The following is a 16,292-nucleotide window of genomic DNA, read 5'->3' as shown; positions in this document are numbered from 1 at the left end:
AGTGTTCACTTGTAACAAACATGTGAGATGGTGTTGACTACTCTGCTTAGGCTTAGCAGGGTTAAGGCTAAGATATGCATGAAAAACACTGGGTTTTCCGATGCCCAGTCCAAACGGGTCTAAAGGCATAAGTGTTTATAGCTGTTCCAAATGGCCATACTTGACGGCAAGATGGAAGAACTGCCCGGAATAACAGCTCACACTTTCAGACAGTCAAACGCATTCATGGTGTTGGAAAAAATTTGCGAGGAGGGGGTTTTCTATGCTCTTTGATAATCTGACAAGCAGTTATTTGGAAGCACAGTGACACTTTAAAGCTTGGTTCTGTTGCCTCTGACTCAATCATCACTTACTGAGCTTCTGGTCACACAATACAGATTTTTTATCATAGCCTTCATCTTGATTGGATGTCAGTCAATGTCACACATGTATAAAATAGTTATGAATCCGATGGGCTCAATGCCCAATGTTTCCATTTTAAGGAAAGTTTTGATGGTCATGAATATACTTGTTTATTATCTAGGCTTCAAAATAAATGTTCTAGAATTACTGAATCATTGGTTTCACTTAAATAATGCAGTTATTGACGTGGCCACTACTGTAGGAACGAAGTAAAAACCCTAAAAACATGATCACAGACTGAAAGGTGATGAAAACTAATTTTAATAGCGATGTATTTTTGGGCTATAACTATCCCCTATTTTCGTATGTACAGCATGTTTACAGTATAGACAATTGTTATGCTGCCTTTTAAAAAAAAATTGTGCACATTATAATTTTCAGTTACTTTGCTCTATTTTTATTTCTTCTCTACTTTTAGCAATTTATCTTGGAACCACAAGACTACATTTTTTTCATATGCAAGTATAACGAAAATAAAGCTGAATTTATTTGAACTCCACTTTTTCAAATGTGTCCCGTTTAAGTAATGTTGTTGAATTATCTCTTGTCATCAGATGAATAAAACACTGGTTTAGTGTATATAGAATTTGAAGAATCAGCATCAAGTGCTGTCTTAGAAACGTGTAATATTATGTGCACAGTTGATAAGCCTGGTGATTAGTGATAGCCGAGACCCCCTACTGGTCTTTAGTGTTAAGACGAGCGAGCATCGACAGAGCTTCCACCTAATCTCAGCTTGTCTCTCATTTGATTTGTCCACTGAGTGGTAATATAGTCCTGTCCTATATCACATTGTAAAACCACCATTTCTGTCCTGTACAGTTCAGCAGCAGCATCATTCTTTTTGCTCTGGCAGTTCTCTCTCGGTCTCTGTTTCTCATTCACATACCGGTGCAGTGAGCATGCACACACAAATTCCCTCTCCCTGTCCCCGTCTGTCCTCTGTCTGTGAAATGTTATGTGGTGTGAGGGCAGCGGAGAGGAGCAGCGACTCAGATCCTCACCCAGCCCCGCTCGGCTGTTTTACCCCATGCGGTGGCACACAGCGCAGGCAGGAGCGATATAATTAGAATGGAAATTACAGAAAGTTACAGGCGAGCTAAATCCCCCCCGCGCATCGCGTGGCTAAAAATGTCCCGGGCAACGCCAGTGGATGTATCACCATAGCAACAGCCTTCTTCTGCACTCTATTTTCAGACTGAAAAGGGAGAACCATCCAGAGAGAGAGGAAGAGAGGAAGAGAGGAAAGGAAGAGAGCGAGGGAGAGAGAAATGCAAACATCGCCGTTTCTGTAGAAATTGATACATTATTCAAGCAAAGGAAACATCTGCAAATGACGGCTGGCTGGATGGGAGGCGGGCTGCGGCGCGCGCTTGCTTTTCAGGGCTAAACTGTACTGTCTTGGGGGGCATTAGTGTGACGGTCATACAAGGACGAGGGGGTGCTGTGGGGTTGACTTACACATCTCAGCAGAGGTGAGTGCTGAAATCCACACCAGCAGCCAGAGATGTTAACATCAATGCAGTAGTGTGATGAGGCTTCTATTTGAATCAATCACACATCAGGTGATTAGAGTATGAGCTGCTGTGGAAAGTGAATCATCTTGTGGAGGAAATGGAGTAATTTGGGCATTAAGACCGGGCTTCAATGAACCCTCAATGAGTGCGAGTCGGCGTTAAAGTTCAGCATTGTGTCAAGGCGACGGTGTCATTGCTCCGTTGAGTCAAAAATCCCATTTGTGTTTTATGTCTCAAAATAGCTCTGAAAAAGCTCTGAAAAGGAAATAAAATCATGAAAGAGAAAAGGCCCAATCCCAATGCACTTAGTCTCTATTTCCCAATTCTTTTCAGTTCAGTTCAATTTATTATAATTCACTTCAGCACAATGTGGTTTATTGGCATGGCAGTTGAGAATGAAATGCCAAAGCACCAAGACAAAAGATCCAAATTTTTTCCTCTCACCCTCTCTCTGCTGGTCTAATCAGGTCTTGAATGAAAGCACACTCTCTTTCTCTCTCTCTCTCTCTCTCTCTCTCTCCCTCTCTCCCTCTCTCACTCACACATGCAAAAATGCTCTCTGTCCATCTTTCCGTCTCCTAATGTTTCTCTCACCCCCCAGGGGGTCTGATTGAACGGGCTTGGAGGCATGGATCTTTCTCTATTGATCCGCCCGCTGAATCACTTATCCCTTTTCCAATGGCCTTCATCACCACACTTAGGTTTTAGCACTCTCTGCATGCACAGATTTCCTAACTTGTAACGCCAAGATCCAGGCTTGGAAAGAAATTGTTCACGAGTGAAAAGAATATAGTAATTGGGACTGCAAAGAAATTGCTTACTGTAATGAATCACAGTCTGTGGAAAAGAAACGTGTAAATCACACTGATTGGGTATCAATTACCTCGAGGAACAAAAGATAATGTTGAAGATGAACCCAATTTCCAGTAGCAATCAATAAGGTTGCTAAAGGAAATTGGTTCATTGTCATATATAGCAATACCATTGACTAAAGAAACATCCGGACCACGCTAATGGACACTACAGAGTCTTGTTTCCAACAGATGTTGCAGTTAATTTAGAGTTCAAAGCAAGAACATTTAGCATGCAGAATCAGCAGATAAACTCCCATGACTAGATTTAGGATCCAGTTCTCAGTTCCAGGGGTGACACTGTCCACTTTGCCCGACTTGTTCAAAAAAACGCAAAACAAAAAGCAAGCAACACAAGACTTCTTTTCAGATCATAAATCACATAACAAAGCCCGGACACAGGCTTTGTTATGTGATTTAACATAGTGGTACATAGCGGGGAAACTATGCGGACAAAGCTGATGCATATATTTATATGGCACGCTACAATATGTAGGGTACTGGAGATCATTAGAATGCAGAAGTGCCCTAGACAAACCATTTAGTCTCTCCATCCATCAACTTCTCATGCATCCTTTTTTTTTGCTGCTAAACTGGCCAGCATTTCATCTGAGGCTTCTGGATTCCGCACATTGCTAGCCTTGTAGGTCTTTTTTTTGGCGAGGGATATATTGAGCAGATGACTGTGCTGGTGTAGAACGCCATAAACATGTTTTAAAAGCAGCGTGGTCAGTGCTCGGTTGGTAGCGTGGGCGCACATATATAGAGGTTTACTCCTCAATGCAGCGGCCGCGGGTCTTACCCAACCTGCGGCCCTTTGCTGCATGTTGTTCACCCTCTCTCTCCCCTTTTATGTCTTCATCTGTCCTGTGAAAATAAAGGACTAAAACTGCCCCCCCCCCCCAAAAAAAAGCCCTTCCAGCACCTGGCATAATGAACACTGAAAATGTTTCTCTCCCATACTGCTGGGAATGCGCAAAAACATGTTCTTACTATTGAAAACAAGCAGGAAAGCAGGCCAACACTGTAAAGACAGGTCCCTAGTGGTCATGCAGCTTTTTGCAGTGTCAACCAGATGCCTGTGGGCTGATACAGATGCTTTCATTCTCCGAACAGGATGACTCACTAACAGTGCCAGCCTCTGTCCGCGCAGAAAAAAAGTCCCTGCATGCATCCTGATAATGTCTATCTGCCTGTTTCAGTCTACTGCTCTCTCTAGTTTGCTTTCTTTGACTGTCACTCTCTTTCTCTCTTTAACTCGCTCTCTCACTTCCTGTCTAGTTTAATTCTTATACTCCCGCTGTTTTTTGTCCTTTCTCTCTCCCTCGCTACCTCCCTCGTGCTTTAGTTTGACCTTATTTTTGTCATTAGACGTCACAATTTGTCATTGCTGACATAATATGTTGTGACCTCCATGGCGCTCCGTCACCTTAAACCTTTGCCCTCGTTCTGTTGGAATGACTTGCACTAGACACAGGACAGAGACACAGAGAGAGAGACAGATCAAATGGAAGAGTAATAGTGATGAGAATTTAGGTTGAAAATCCCCAAGAAACATGAAAAACAGATTAAACGAGGCAATACAAAGTAAGGGAAATTGGATGATGCCACCTTGACATCATGTTAACTAGCCATGGCAGCTTCCACACGTGGGTCCTGGGTTACTCCTTGTTGCTATGGATAAATGCACAAAGTGACAAGCACACACACGTAAACTCCCAAACATATGTTTGTAACTGTAGCTAAGGTTCACACATGTCAGTCAATTGTAGATGAAGGGCAAATAAGCCGACGGTTGGACTGTAATGGTTGACTCAGATCAGTAGGCTGTGGTATCTGGGGGTTGATACAAGGAGAGCAAAGGGGGACAGAGAGAAACTGGGATGAAGAAAGCGAGTAAACACAGAATAGGAGAGTAAGGAAGAAGAAAGAGAGTTGAGACAGAGGGAAAAAATAAAGAAGAGGATTAGGGCCATGTGAGCATTTTATTTGAATTCTGAGTTTAAAGTCAGAATTCTTAGATGACCGCAAATAAACTTAATTCATTATTTAAAAAATAATTATAAAGTCATTAATAATGCCTTTTTTTGGCCTTTGTACGTTAGAATTTTCTCAGAATTCTGACTTTAATATATACACATTTCTTCTGACAAAAAATAGGTCACCGATCTGATTTTAGAATAAGAATTCTGACTTCATTCTCAGAATTCTGAGATTAAACTCAGAACAAACACATTTTTTGTGGCCCAAATCTGAATGATAAAGTGAGTGTTAAATTGGGAGGCAGGAGGCAGAATGAGGTGTCTAGGAGGAGCAGAATTCTTGCTGACAAATTCTAGAAATGCCCAAATGGCCGCGTCAAGAAGAGTACAACCCCCTTGTTAAGCACGGGTTTAAGTACACGTCGTGTGCATCTCATGCAAAGAGGCATTTGGTTGCTTTCAGAAGAGAGAAGAAAACGTTTTTTTGAACACTCACAGTGTGTTCCATGAACTGGACGGAAAACAGCATTAAGGGAAAAAAGAGGAGCGGATAAACACCCAACCAGTTTTTGCCAAGTTGCCGGTGGCCTCAAATCAACATTTGTTTAGTTACATGTTGGCGCCAAAAGCACTCTGAAACAATCAGAGCATTTAAAAGTATTATTACTAATTATGTCTTCATGTGCTTCTCATCAATTTGTTTAAAAAAAAAGTGTACACTGTGTTTCCTAGTAAGAAATAAACCTGATAGTAGCAGCTGTTTTATCATTGTGGACAGGCACTGGGATATTCAGCAGCAGAAAGGAGTGGAGAGACTGCAATATGTAGACATTAGATCCACAGAAATCCATATAAATCCAGAGATGTTTATTGAGAAATCCATTTTCATTCCAAAAGTCTTGAACAAACAGTCAGTGGCTCTGACATATTTTCAGGCAAGAACTTATTCCCCCTCTAGTCTGAGAAGGCGAGGGAATCTGATTGTTGGATAGTGATAGTAAGGACACTCTTTGTATCTCCAATCTACAGTTTAAAGACAACATAAAATGAGGAGATGAGCCTCCTGGAATACTGTGTAGCTGTATTAGAAAGTGTACTTAATTAAATCAGGTTTGAATCAGGGGAAGGACAGTCATTTTTTGCAAATCACTACTACAGTACACACTCTTCAACCCACAGGAATTATTTTTTTTTAGATTATTTTTTGGGGCTTAATCTCTTTATTAAAGTGACAGTGGATAGGCATGAAAGGGAGAGAGAGATAGGGAATGACAAAGAGACGCAGATCAGACTCGAACCCGGGCCGCTTCAGGACTCAGCCCACATGGGGCGCACACTCTTACTGGGTGAGCTAGAGGCCACCCCAAAAATCCTGTTTAATGTTTAATGATCAATGCGTTTGGTTTTGGTTGCTCAGTGTACTTGCCAAACTCCAGACATCATATCCTAAATGATGCTGCTAAATCACTCCGAGTTCACTCAAAAAGTTGCTAAAACGTCCATTAAATTGAACCTCCTAATTTAACTGGCAAATATTGACAATCTGCAGTTTTTTATGGTCGACCAGGTATTCTTCTCACTGAGTTCTGTTTCCTGGTTGATATTGCATTTGGATACTTTCTATTTGATGGAATGGATGCCTGAGAAGCCACATGCTGTTATCGCTGCATGAACAGAAACATAAATTTGCAAAGATGAATCAGTTTAGTAAAATGTGTAGTTTAGTTCATTGCTGTGACAGCAACAATAACTCTATTGTACAACATGATTATGCTGATATTTCAACCAGTAGATGGCATTAATTAAACTAGGCAGAATAAAGCTCTGTCTGTCATGACAATTAGTAGTACTGAACTGTCTCTTTGTTTCCACATTGTGCAGGTCCAAATTTGATTGACGTCTGTCTGTGCAAATCTTTATCAAGTACTTACATTTTCTTATCAGCTAACTGTGACAGTGAAAGCGTATAATATGCACATGCTTTATTACTCTATAGAATTCCTATATTGTGCAGTATGTTCAATGGTAACTCTGATACCACACAAGTAGGCCAAATAAACCAGTAGAGCAATACAAAAATCACACACTTCTGAACAACCTTTCTTATCAAACTGGATTAGCTGGCTTTGGTAAGGAGTCACATTGATTTACACTTGATAATAATCTACATTCACAGCGAAGATGATGGGATTACTAAAAGGACAAGATGGACATGCAACAAAGAGGGTAAAGTTCAAATACTGTACTGTCCGTGAACAGTGACCCACACGGCGTGACAAATCACATCATGGCAACCAAGCACACCTAAGATCCAAGGTTACATTGATACTATACAAAAAAAAAAAAAAGCATCTTTCTGCATCATTATTTCTGCACTGATCGCTATTATCTGTGAACCTAAACTGCAACAAGAATGGAAGCAAGCCTTAAACTGCATTTGGATTGACAGGGCGATCGATCTGGCCACAAGCGGCCGACTGTAAGCGGTGTCGTTGGCTTCGCCAGGCTCAACATCCCTGTTCCTCACACACACACACACACACACACACACACACACACACACACACACACACACACACACACACACACACACACACACACACACACACACTTTTTGGCAGCAGCAGATGACTTCAGATACATAAGAATTTAATCCACACCTGGGGTCCTGCAGAGGTATAATGGACAACAAAGGCCTGATAAAGATGCCGTTTTAGACTACTTAGCTCCGGGATATGATTAGAAACGACCCACACCAGGTGAGACGCCTGAGGCTACCGTGCTGCCACGCCAATAATGAGAGAGGGATGGAGAAAAAAATAGATAGACAGAAAGAAAGCGAAGAGTCTGGGAAAGAGTATCAGCTTGTAGGTAAATCATATTGATCTTTAAACGAGGCGAGAATAAGAGGGATAATTTGGTAAATGGGACTAAGGAAGAGGTTTCAGACGATTATATTATAAGCAGGGACAACCAAATCCATGCCTGCAGTTGATGACAGGACACCAGCTCTTAAGTTTTAATGATTCAAAACAAACAGGAGAAAAAAGTAAAAATTTCACAAAGAAGCCCAGGGGAAAGAAAGAACCGAGGGAGAAAGGAGTATGGATGGGGCAATGGGAGGAGATAGCGGCAGTTCTCTGTCGGGCACAGCAGGTTAATTTGCACTCGTCAGAACGAGGGCTTTCCCTCTAGCCATCCTTATCTTTGTTGTCCTCCTGGATGTTGGTGTCAAACCGAGAGGCGGTGTGTGGATCCCGCCTCAGCGCTGTCACCTCGCTGGTTACAGCCCAGGAGTGACATAGCAGCAGCTTTACACTCTAATCCTCTAATTATATCAATTAAGGGGCTGTAGAATTGAGTGAGGGAATCCAAATTCTTCTTGTAAAGAGGGGTGAGTAAAATGATATAGAAATGTACATGCAATACAGGTAAAACAGCAACACAAATATGTGACAAAAACACATAGGAAGGAGGATATATACTCCTCACTGTAATTGTGACCTACTGAGTTCAAATGTATTAGTTGGTAAAACAAGGTCCAATCATCGTTCACTGCATTACCTCCAAAAGGAAACCAGACACAGCCGGAATAATGAAGAAAGAGCAAAATGCAAATTCAGGATGAGTGTCAGGCAAGAGTACTTAGGGAGCCTTAAAGTGTTGTACATTACCTCAAATAGGATTTACAGCAGCTATAGTGAGAGATTACACAATGACACAGACTTCGCAGTCAGTATGAATCATAATTGTCAAAGTCCTGTGTAGGACCACTGTTTGTAACCCTTGTTTCACGGACTGGTTTGGACCCCATCACATATACAAAAATGGTGAAATACTCACTGAAACATGCTGTCGCAGCTGCGGTTAGTGTTGAATGTTGGTCAAGGCCCTAGTCACTCCGAGGGTAGATGAAAAAGAAGAGAAAAGCATGTTTAATTCAATTCAATTCAATTTTATTTATAGTATCCATTCATAACAAGAGTTATCTCAAGACACTATACAGATAGACCACACATGTTGAGCTGATATTTACAGTAAGCTAAATAAGAGCCCCTGACTGTAACCTTGAAACGTGTGTACATGTAGGATTTAAAATTTGTAATTTTTTGTGGTGGAAAAAAACACAAACAAGATCAAAATATTAAAAGCAATGTAGGCCTACCGAAAGAATTGCTGCATATACCAAAACACGTGAATGAAAACATACATATAAAAGAAACACAGTTGGAATTGGGAAACACTGAAAATATTTAAACACAAAGAGAAATATGCAGCAAAAAAACACATCTCATAATACATACAACCAAGAGGATATACTAGAAAAGCAGCTTGCGAAAAACACATTTAGATAACATTTATGTGAACTTCTGGTATAGACCCTTTTCACAAGTGCCGGAATCAATTATTATCAAAAACGTTAATGCCGTCCATATAGTTGAACTAAATAGTTACAGAGCCCAGCACCCATTCACCCATTGCTAGTAGGCTATTAGTAAAAACCTGTGCTTTTTTTCTTATTTTTCAGCTATGACAAGTCAAAATGGCTGCTGTGAAAAATGTATCTTGAAGAGCACAACGTCAAGAATGTTATACTATGGACAGTGAGAGTAGCAATAGGTAACAATGTAATGAAGAGAAATCGTAGTGGCTACGTTGTTGCTAACTCACTGACCTTAGCTAGCATCAATTAGCACTGATATCAATAATGCATTTAAACAGTACTGGTCTAACGTTAGCTAGCTATAGTAAAGTTTAAATTGAATTAATTAGGTGAGTACAGATTAATTAGTAATATTTGCTATGTTACTGTGACGCTTTTCAGTAATGAGTACTGCAAGTTTAAAATTCATTAACGTTACAGTTAGCTACCAGGAAATGTCTGTTACTTTGCCATATGGGGGGATTAGCTAGCATGTTTGTTGTCTTACCAGAAGTTGAAGGAGAGAGTTGATAACAATTTCTTCTTTATGAATATGGTGGAGTCCACTTGGGGGCGTGTTAGCTTGTTGAAAGATATATTTTTCTCCTTTTTTCTTCTTAGCTGGACCATATTGCCCCTTCAAGCCCTTTTTACCTGCTGCTTCACTGTACGGCAAGACGTCTGTAAAACTGCATGATGACCACAGTCACTCACTACAGCTAAGCTAACGTTAGCTGGTCAGTAAATAGATCCTTTTAACCATAGGCTGGCTTCTTATTAAAGCACACTTCCTTTTTTTATTTATTTATTCTATTGTAATATGTAGCCTATTGACTAGGCACATTTTTTCAAGTAACTTGACAGTCACTACTAATAACCCACAGTTTTGCAGATGTTTGTTATCAATTAACAACAATTTAAAATCAACTTTTTCCTTTTCTAAGCACAGTTCTTGGCTCTGGTGTGTCATTTTTATTTGCATTGTCTCTGATTTGTAGCTTGTTTCCAAAACGTTTAGGGGTTTATGCAGTTGCCTAACAGTATGTGCCAACTGGACATTTCATTTGTCTCTATTTTTGTAAATGTAATACTTCTGCATTTGAAGTACATTTCCCTTTATATCTGTGCTTTCACTCATGTGTGTTTTGATATGTGTAGTTGTAGATTTACAGGGTTTTTCTTTTAATATTTGTAATGTCCCATTTGTATGTGTTTTGTCCTGGTGGGACTCTTGGAAAAATGTTATAATAATATTTGTTTGTTTTATTGAATGGAAAGACAAAGGTTTTTTAAAGGTTTTTATTTTGGGACGGGAAAACAAGCTCTCAAAAAACACATGTATGCAAGCCAAATATAGAATATCGGCCTCAAGTTTTTTCAGGTTTTTGCAAATTAGAGATTTTGTCAAAAAAACATACCAAACTTTGAAGTTCTGAACAAACACAATACTCTTGAATTAACAAATTTGCACCGGGCTAACAAGGGGCAATCTCTGCTTTCTTTTGTATGCTTCACGGTGGAGCTCCAATGAACATCAGAGGTGTACAAACGGGCGGGGGCAGAGAAGTTTAATATGGAATTAAATGATGACATTTGGGAAGAATGTCTACGTAATGTGCAAATGTGTTCAGTTAATACTAGACACAATTTAATACAGTTTAAAACGCTCCATAGATTACATTATTCAATAGAAAAGTTACACAAATTTTATCCTAATATCGCACCAGTATGCAACGGATGTAAGTCCCAAATAGGTACTCTGGCACATTCTTTCTGGGCATGTAATAAACTTTGTTCATATTGGAAGTGCATTTTTCTGTTTTTTTTCTGAGGCAATAAATCTGAAAGAAGAGCCATTTAATTTGGGACGGTGATTGCAAAAAAGTTAATCTTACGTGTATGGAAAATGGATTCTCTGCCATCATATAGTTTGTGGCTGCAAGAACTGTCAAATACTTTGCATCCGGAAAGACTGAGATTTTATAATGAAGACAGAGGAGACAAGTTTGACAAGACATGGGACCCTATACTGAATCACCTTAGAAGCGTGAACCCATAGACGTTGGCTAATTAACTAGACCTCACTGTGAAATTTAGTATGTGATTTGCAGATGTCAAATTCATTTAACTTTAGTATTTTAAGATGTTTTTGTTTATAGTATCCATCCTTACCATGACCGTGGAATATTGTAATCCAAGCTGTGCTGTGTTCTTTATGTTCAGTATATTTAGTATTCTTTGTTAGGTTTTTAATTTTCCTTTTTTCCCTTTCCTCTTTCCTTATTCTTTTTTTTTTAAACATCTGTATACAAGTGTCCACAGTACAAAATAGAAACAAGTGATAGCTTGTAACTCTCATTGTCTTCACAATCCAACGTATAGAGAATGTACAGTACATGTTTGTGCTATTATAAATATATATATATATATATATATATATATATATATATATATATATATATATATATATATATATATATATATATATATATATAAAACACCAGTTAACAGGGACGGGTGGGTCAAGGATAAACAGTCATAAATAGAAGCTTTCACATCCACTGAGAGCAAATATTTTCTTGTATCGGTGTGAAAAAAGGTTAAATAAGCACAGATATTTTCACATCTGGTTGTAATTTGGTGCAGCGTTATTGTTGTTTTGCACTGCAGTACTGCAGGCTACTTACCTTGTCTGTGGTTCTGATCCATGTCAGCCATCAGCAACAATCCCACAGGAGACGTCCCTCGTCGATGACATCATCTCTCAGCGTGGGAAGTTGATGGATCCCTCGCCATTTTGGTGCCCGTGGTTTTGATGAAGTGGTGAGCAGGTAGCTGAGGGGGGAGGTGAGAGGAGGACGACTGGTAGAAACACCCATAGCGCTTTGTCAACGTCAGGGACGTGCACTCAGGGTCCCCATGCAGCCTAGACAGAGATTAAGAGCAGGGAGGGTAGTGGAAGTTGTGTGTGTGTGTGTACATGTGTGTGTGTGTTTGCACCATATCATCAAATATATTAGGCTATCTCACCATATCTTACATAGTGAAATACAGTATATCCTCATGACTCCCTACACTAGCGGGCCCCATCCTGTGATTCCATCCGACCCTTAATGAACCTTTAGCATGTGAAGCAGCCCAAGATAAAGAGTCACAAGGGGAAGTCAAGTGAAGAGAAGAAAGGAGGGAGCGTAGACGTAGCGTCTTGCGCTCTCTGTGAACAGGAAGTCTCTGTTCTTCAAACAGCTTCGTCTCACTTCAGTCTTGAGCTGTAACGGGCCAGCAGGGGGTCTCGCAGCCGGGAGGCTCGCCATGAGCTCATACAGTTAAAATGTAATTTAACTGCATTAAAAGCATGTGTGCGGGCATATGGGTATGGTGTGTGTGTGTGTACGTGTGTCTGTGTGTGTGAAAATATGACACGGTATATATACAGTATATGAGACAAGGACAAGGGGAGATGAAAGGCCTGCAGGCGTATTTCTGTCGAGGTCACATCAGACCCGTCAGAAAGCATCAAGCCTTGCTGCCATGGCAACGACGTTAGCACCCGCGAAGGTCACAAGATATAGTGTGGCGTTCCCCTCCTGCTGGGCGGCTTTCATGAATGACAAACAAATAAAGTCACACACACACACATTCAATCTGCATTAAAAACAGCCGTACTGAATACTGTTTATTACCAACTGTTTTTTTTATGGCTTGGCGAGAAGCAGGCGGGACTTTGTTACCAAGGGAGACAGCTGATAACGTGGTTCAGATGAAGTTGATTTCATTATGTTTTTACAGATAGGGAATATGAAGAGCTGCATTTTCAAACCATAAGAGATACATCGCTCTAAAAGTGTTCTATTTTTATTGAGTCTTGGGATAGGAATTACAGATTTAAAAGCACAGGACTGTGTACACACATTCAGGTAAATACACACACACACACACACTTTTCTCGGCAGGTTCACAGGCTCATTAGAGTTTTCCCAGCTGTCTGGAGAGGATCTGTGGGATGTCGTCATTACTTACCCAAACTACATAGGGATCTAACCATCAGCTATACACACACACACACACTAACACACACACACAAACACACACACTCACATCTGTGACGCCACAAGCAAATGTGAGTTCAGAGCAATGTGTATTGTCTTTTCCACAGGGCCGGCTGCTGGCTAGATGATGAATGCGCTGCTCTGCCTAGCGTCCTCCCTTTTGTTAATAGAGAGATAGAACCACATTGGCACCCTGCGATCGCCACCCCTCCCCCCCCCAGCTGCATCCATGACGTGGTCATAAATAGGCACATACAGATCTAAATCCCTTGGCATCTGGACAGGGTCAGAGAAGCTTTGTAATTGTTTACCTCATTACAAAGACGGAACTGTTTTTGTACCGTGGTGCCCTTGGGATGAAGTCCCTCTGCCTTAATGCGGGGCTCACACACCAAATTGTGAGTTACAATCCTTTGACCATCCTACCTTTTGTGGGTTGAGATGACTGCTACTGTACAAACTTCACCTTTTGGCCCTCAGCGGGAAAAAAACCCTCTTAAATGATCATTATAACACTCAGCTAATATTAGTAACTTCATGCCTTGAGGCAGGAAGTGGATCGTCCTCCTTCTCCTCCTACTCAATTGGTCAAGTTCACACCCCAAACACTTGTCACTCAGTGTGATGAGCTGTCTCCTTTGAAGCAGCATCTAGCCTCGGGCTGAGAGATCCAGCAATGAGTAGACTGATGAAACAGACAGAAAGGGATTTTGAATGTATCTTTGTGTGATCTGTCATGCAACACATTACTAGGGTACATATGACAACAACACAAGCAGAACGTTTAATAGAGTAAAAGTGAAAAGACAGTTTTGGCTTATAAAGGTATACTTAATAGTTTCTGGCCAATTTTAAACCCTCTGCTTGGAGTTATGCATGTTAAAGAGTAACTACTGTTTTTCTTCAACCTGGACCCTATTTTCTTATGTTTTTGTGTCTAAGTGACTGATGGGACGAAATATCTTTGAAATTGGTCCAGTATTAAGTGACATTTTTGCAGTCTGCATCAGCAAAACAGGCTATGAATGTAAGTTAATAGGACAATTGTCCAACTTGCATTTACCTTCACAAAAGTGCTTGTTTTGCCACTGACAGTGTCTGACACCATTATGGAAATGATTTCTAAGGAGGTCTAAGACCCTTTTTTAAGGAATTAAAACATCTACGAAACCCACCAGACCCCATGTAAATACAACGTTATTTTAGCATTGTAAAATACAGTTCATTCAAAGTTGACAGAAACAAAATAAAACGTTGAAAAGCTGTGTTGGGTAGTCTTTCCACTTTTCCAACCATCACAATTTAAGTTTTGGTTTAAATAAAAACATAGTTTACCGATTTACATGTAAAAATAGGTTGGCTCTATACACGCTAAAAGTACTGCTTTTTGTCTGGTGGGTTTAGCGCTAGTGACTTCAGAGCTGTTTCAGGTTAAACAGAAGGGTCTCAAAGAGGTTTTAAAGGTCTATCTCTGAAGGGAAAATCATATTCAGAACTAGAATTGGTCAAAAAGTGGGCTCTGTGCAGTTTTAGTTTGGCACTACACTCACATCCTACTTTTCTGAAGGCAAAATATAGCCACAAGTGTTCTGCTGTTGGCCCCCACACTCCTTCTACAGGGGCCTTATTTAAGAACTGGTCACATTTTTCTATCCCATCCCAATAGGTGATTTGAAAGCATTGAAAAACACATTTTACCAACCCTTTAATGGACTTTACTAGTTAAAATACACAATTTGTGGTAGTGGAAGTTGATGTTCGTTTAAGTTGAACATCCTACTTTACAGTAAGTAGTAGCTACAGCTTAAGTTGGAATGACCTCAGCAAACCAACAGTAAAAGTAAGGAGGACACAAAAGAGAAATACAACTATTTGTACAATGAAAAATGTTGTTTTCCGTCTGTTTATATGAGGTTTTCAAAATGTACCACAAGAGTGTTTTTTTCACATAGTACCATAGGAAACTTTATGGTGGTTACACAGGAATAAACTTTGGTTGATCCACTCACTTTTTCCCAAGGACTTAGTTCATACAACAGCTGCAGGATAATAAAGGACATGTCATATTTCTGTGTTTTTTTTAAATAGTATTGTACTGCCAATGTTGTCAGCTAGTTCTCTTTAGAAGCTGAATAGTCAGTCGTGATCTTTTATCACCACGGGTGCCATGCTGTGTGTGTGACACTCTTTCATCACGGTGTAGTTTAAATGTATTCCCTGTTGAACCAAACAAACTGCTGCCTCAGGGCTTTCTCATGTCTAAACATAGACCTCTGAGGATCATTCTGATCAACTGAAGAGTTCCCAAGGTAGTGCTTTAGTTCCAGTCATGTTTAACTAAAAAACAAGTGTCTGTATGCCAGCTATGCTATGCATAAAACGTGACATTTTAATAGGAGTAAAAATTACATTCACTTTTTCTTTTCTATTTGCTATTGTAAACACAGATAAGTGGGTCGCTGTTCTCTTGGGTGCACAGGCGGTGATGAATTTTCTGAAAGCAGTGACAGTGGTTTGTTTGGAGCAAAAGTGGGCACATAGCATTGAAAAGTACCTTGGCTAAACACACAAAGAAACAATCAGTAGCCACCCTGGTAGAGTAACAGCAAACTCCAAGTGTTACCAAAAAAAAAAAAAAAGGGAAATCATTCGCTATTAGATAAGTGGAAGAGAAGTGTCTCCATGCCAAATGTTGACTGCAAATCTGTGCTGCCTTTTAAAGATAAAATGGGATCAAGGATGAGACAGAAGTGTTTTTTTCTTCTTCTTCTGGACGGGTACTGTAGGTTTTCTAAGATGTCGTCTAACTTGCAGTGAGAGGCTTTCCTCTGTGTACACATATCCTATACAAGTACAATTTGGGCTGTGTGTTATTTGTGTCCCTTTCAAAATTAGCTCTTGAGAAATTTTGTGTCTATTCATACTTTGCAGTCACATGATCACCATGGATACCTGGCAAATTGCAGCGTGTAGATATCCAACACTACAATCAACTATTTAGACCATATGTCACCAAATGTTAAAACTAGATATCATGAAAAGATGAACATACCCAGAACTTGAGATCT

The 16,292-nt window shown here is 40.1% G+C and overlaps 1 long non-coding RNA gene across 1 annotated transcript; it reads left to right on the top strand.

Moving 5' to 3' along the window:
• The first annotated feature begins 9,821 nt into the window (after nucleotides 1-9,821).
• On the top strand, nucleotides 9,822-13,999 carry LOC117961613. The gene is made up of 3 exons (XR_004660449.1): nucleotides 9,822-9,916; nucleotides 11,890-12,022; nucleotides 13,332-13,999. It is a non-coding gene; the product is annotated as an uncharacterized LOC117961613 (long non-coding RNA).
• Nucleotides 14,000-16,292: the final 2,293 nt, after the last annotated feature.

The sequence above is a fragment of the Etheostoma cragini genome, chromosome 18 (genome assembly GCF_013103735.1).
Source record: "Etheostoma cragini isolate CJK2018 chromosome 18, CSU_Ecrag_1.0, whole genome shotgun sequence".
NCBI lineage: Eukaryota > Metazoa > Chordata > Actinopteri > Perciformes > Percidae > Etheostoma > Etheostoma cragini.
Note: the sequence above shows the minus strand (reverse complement) of the source record. Positions and strands in the feature narration are given on the sequence as shown.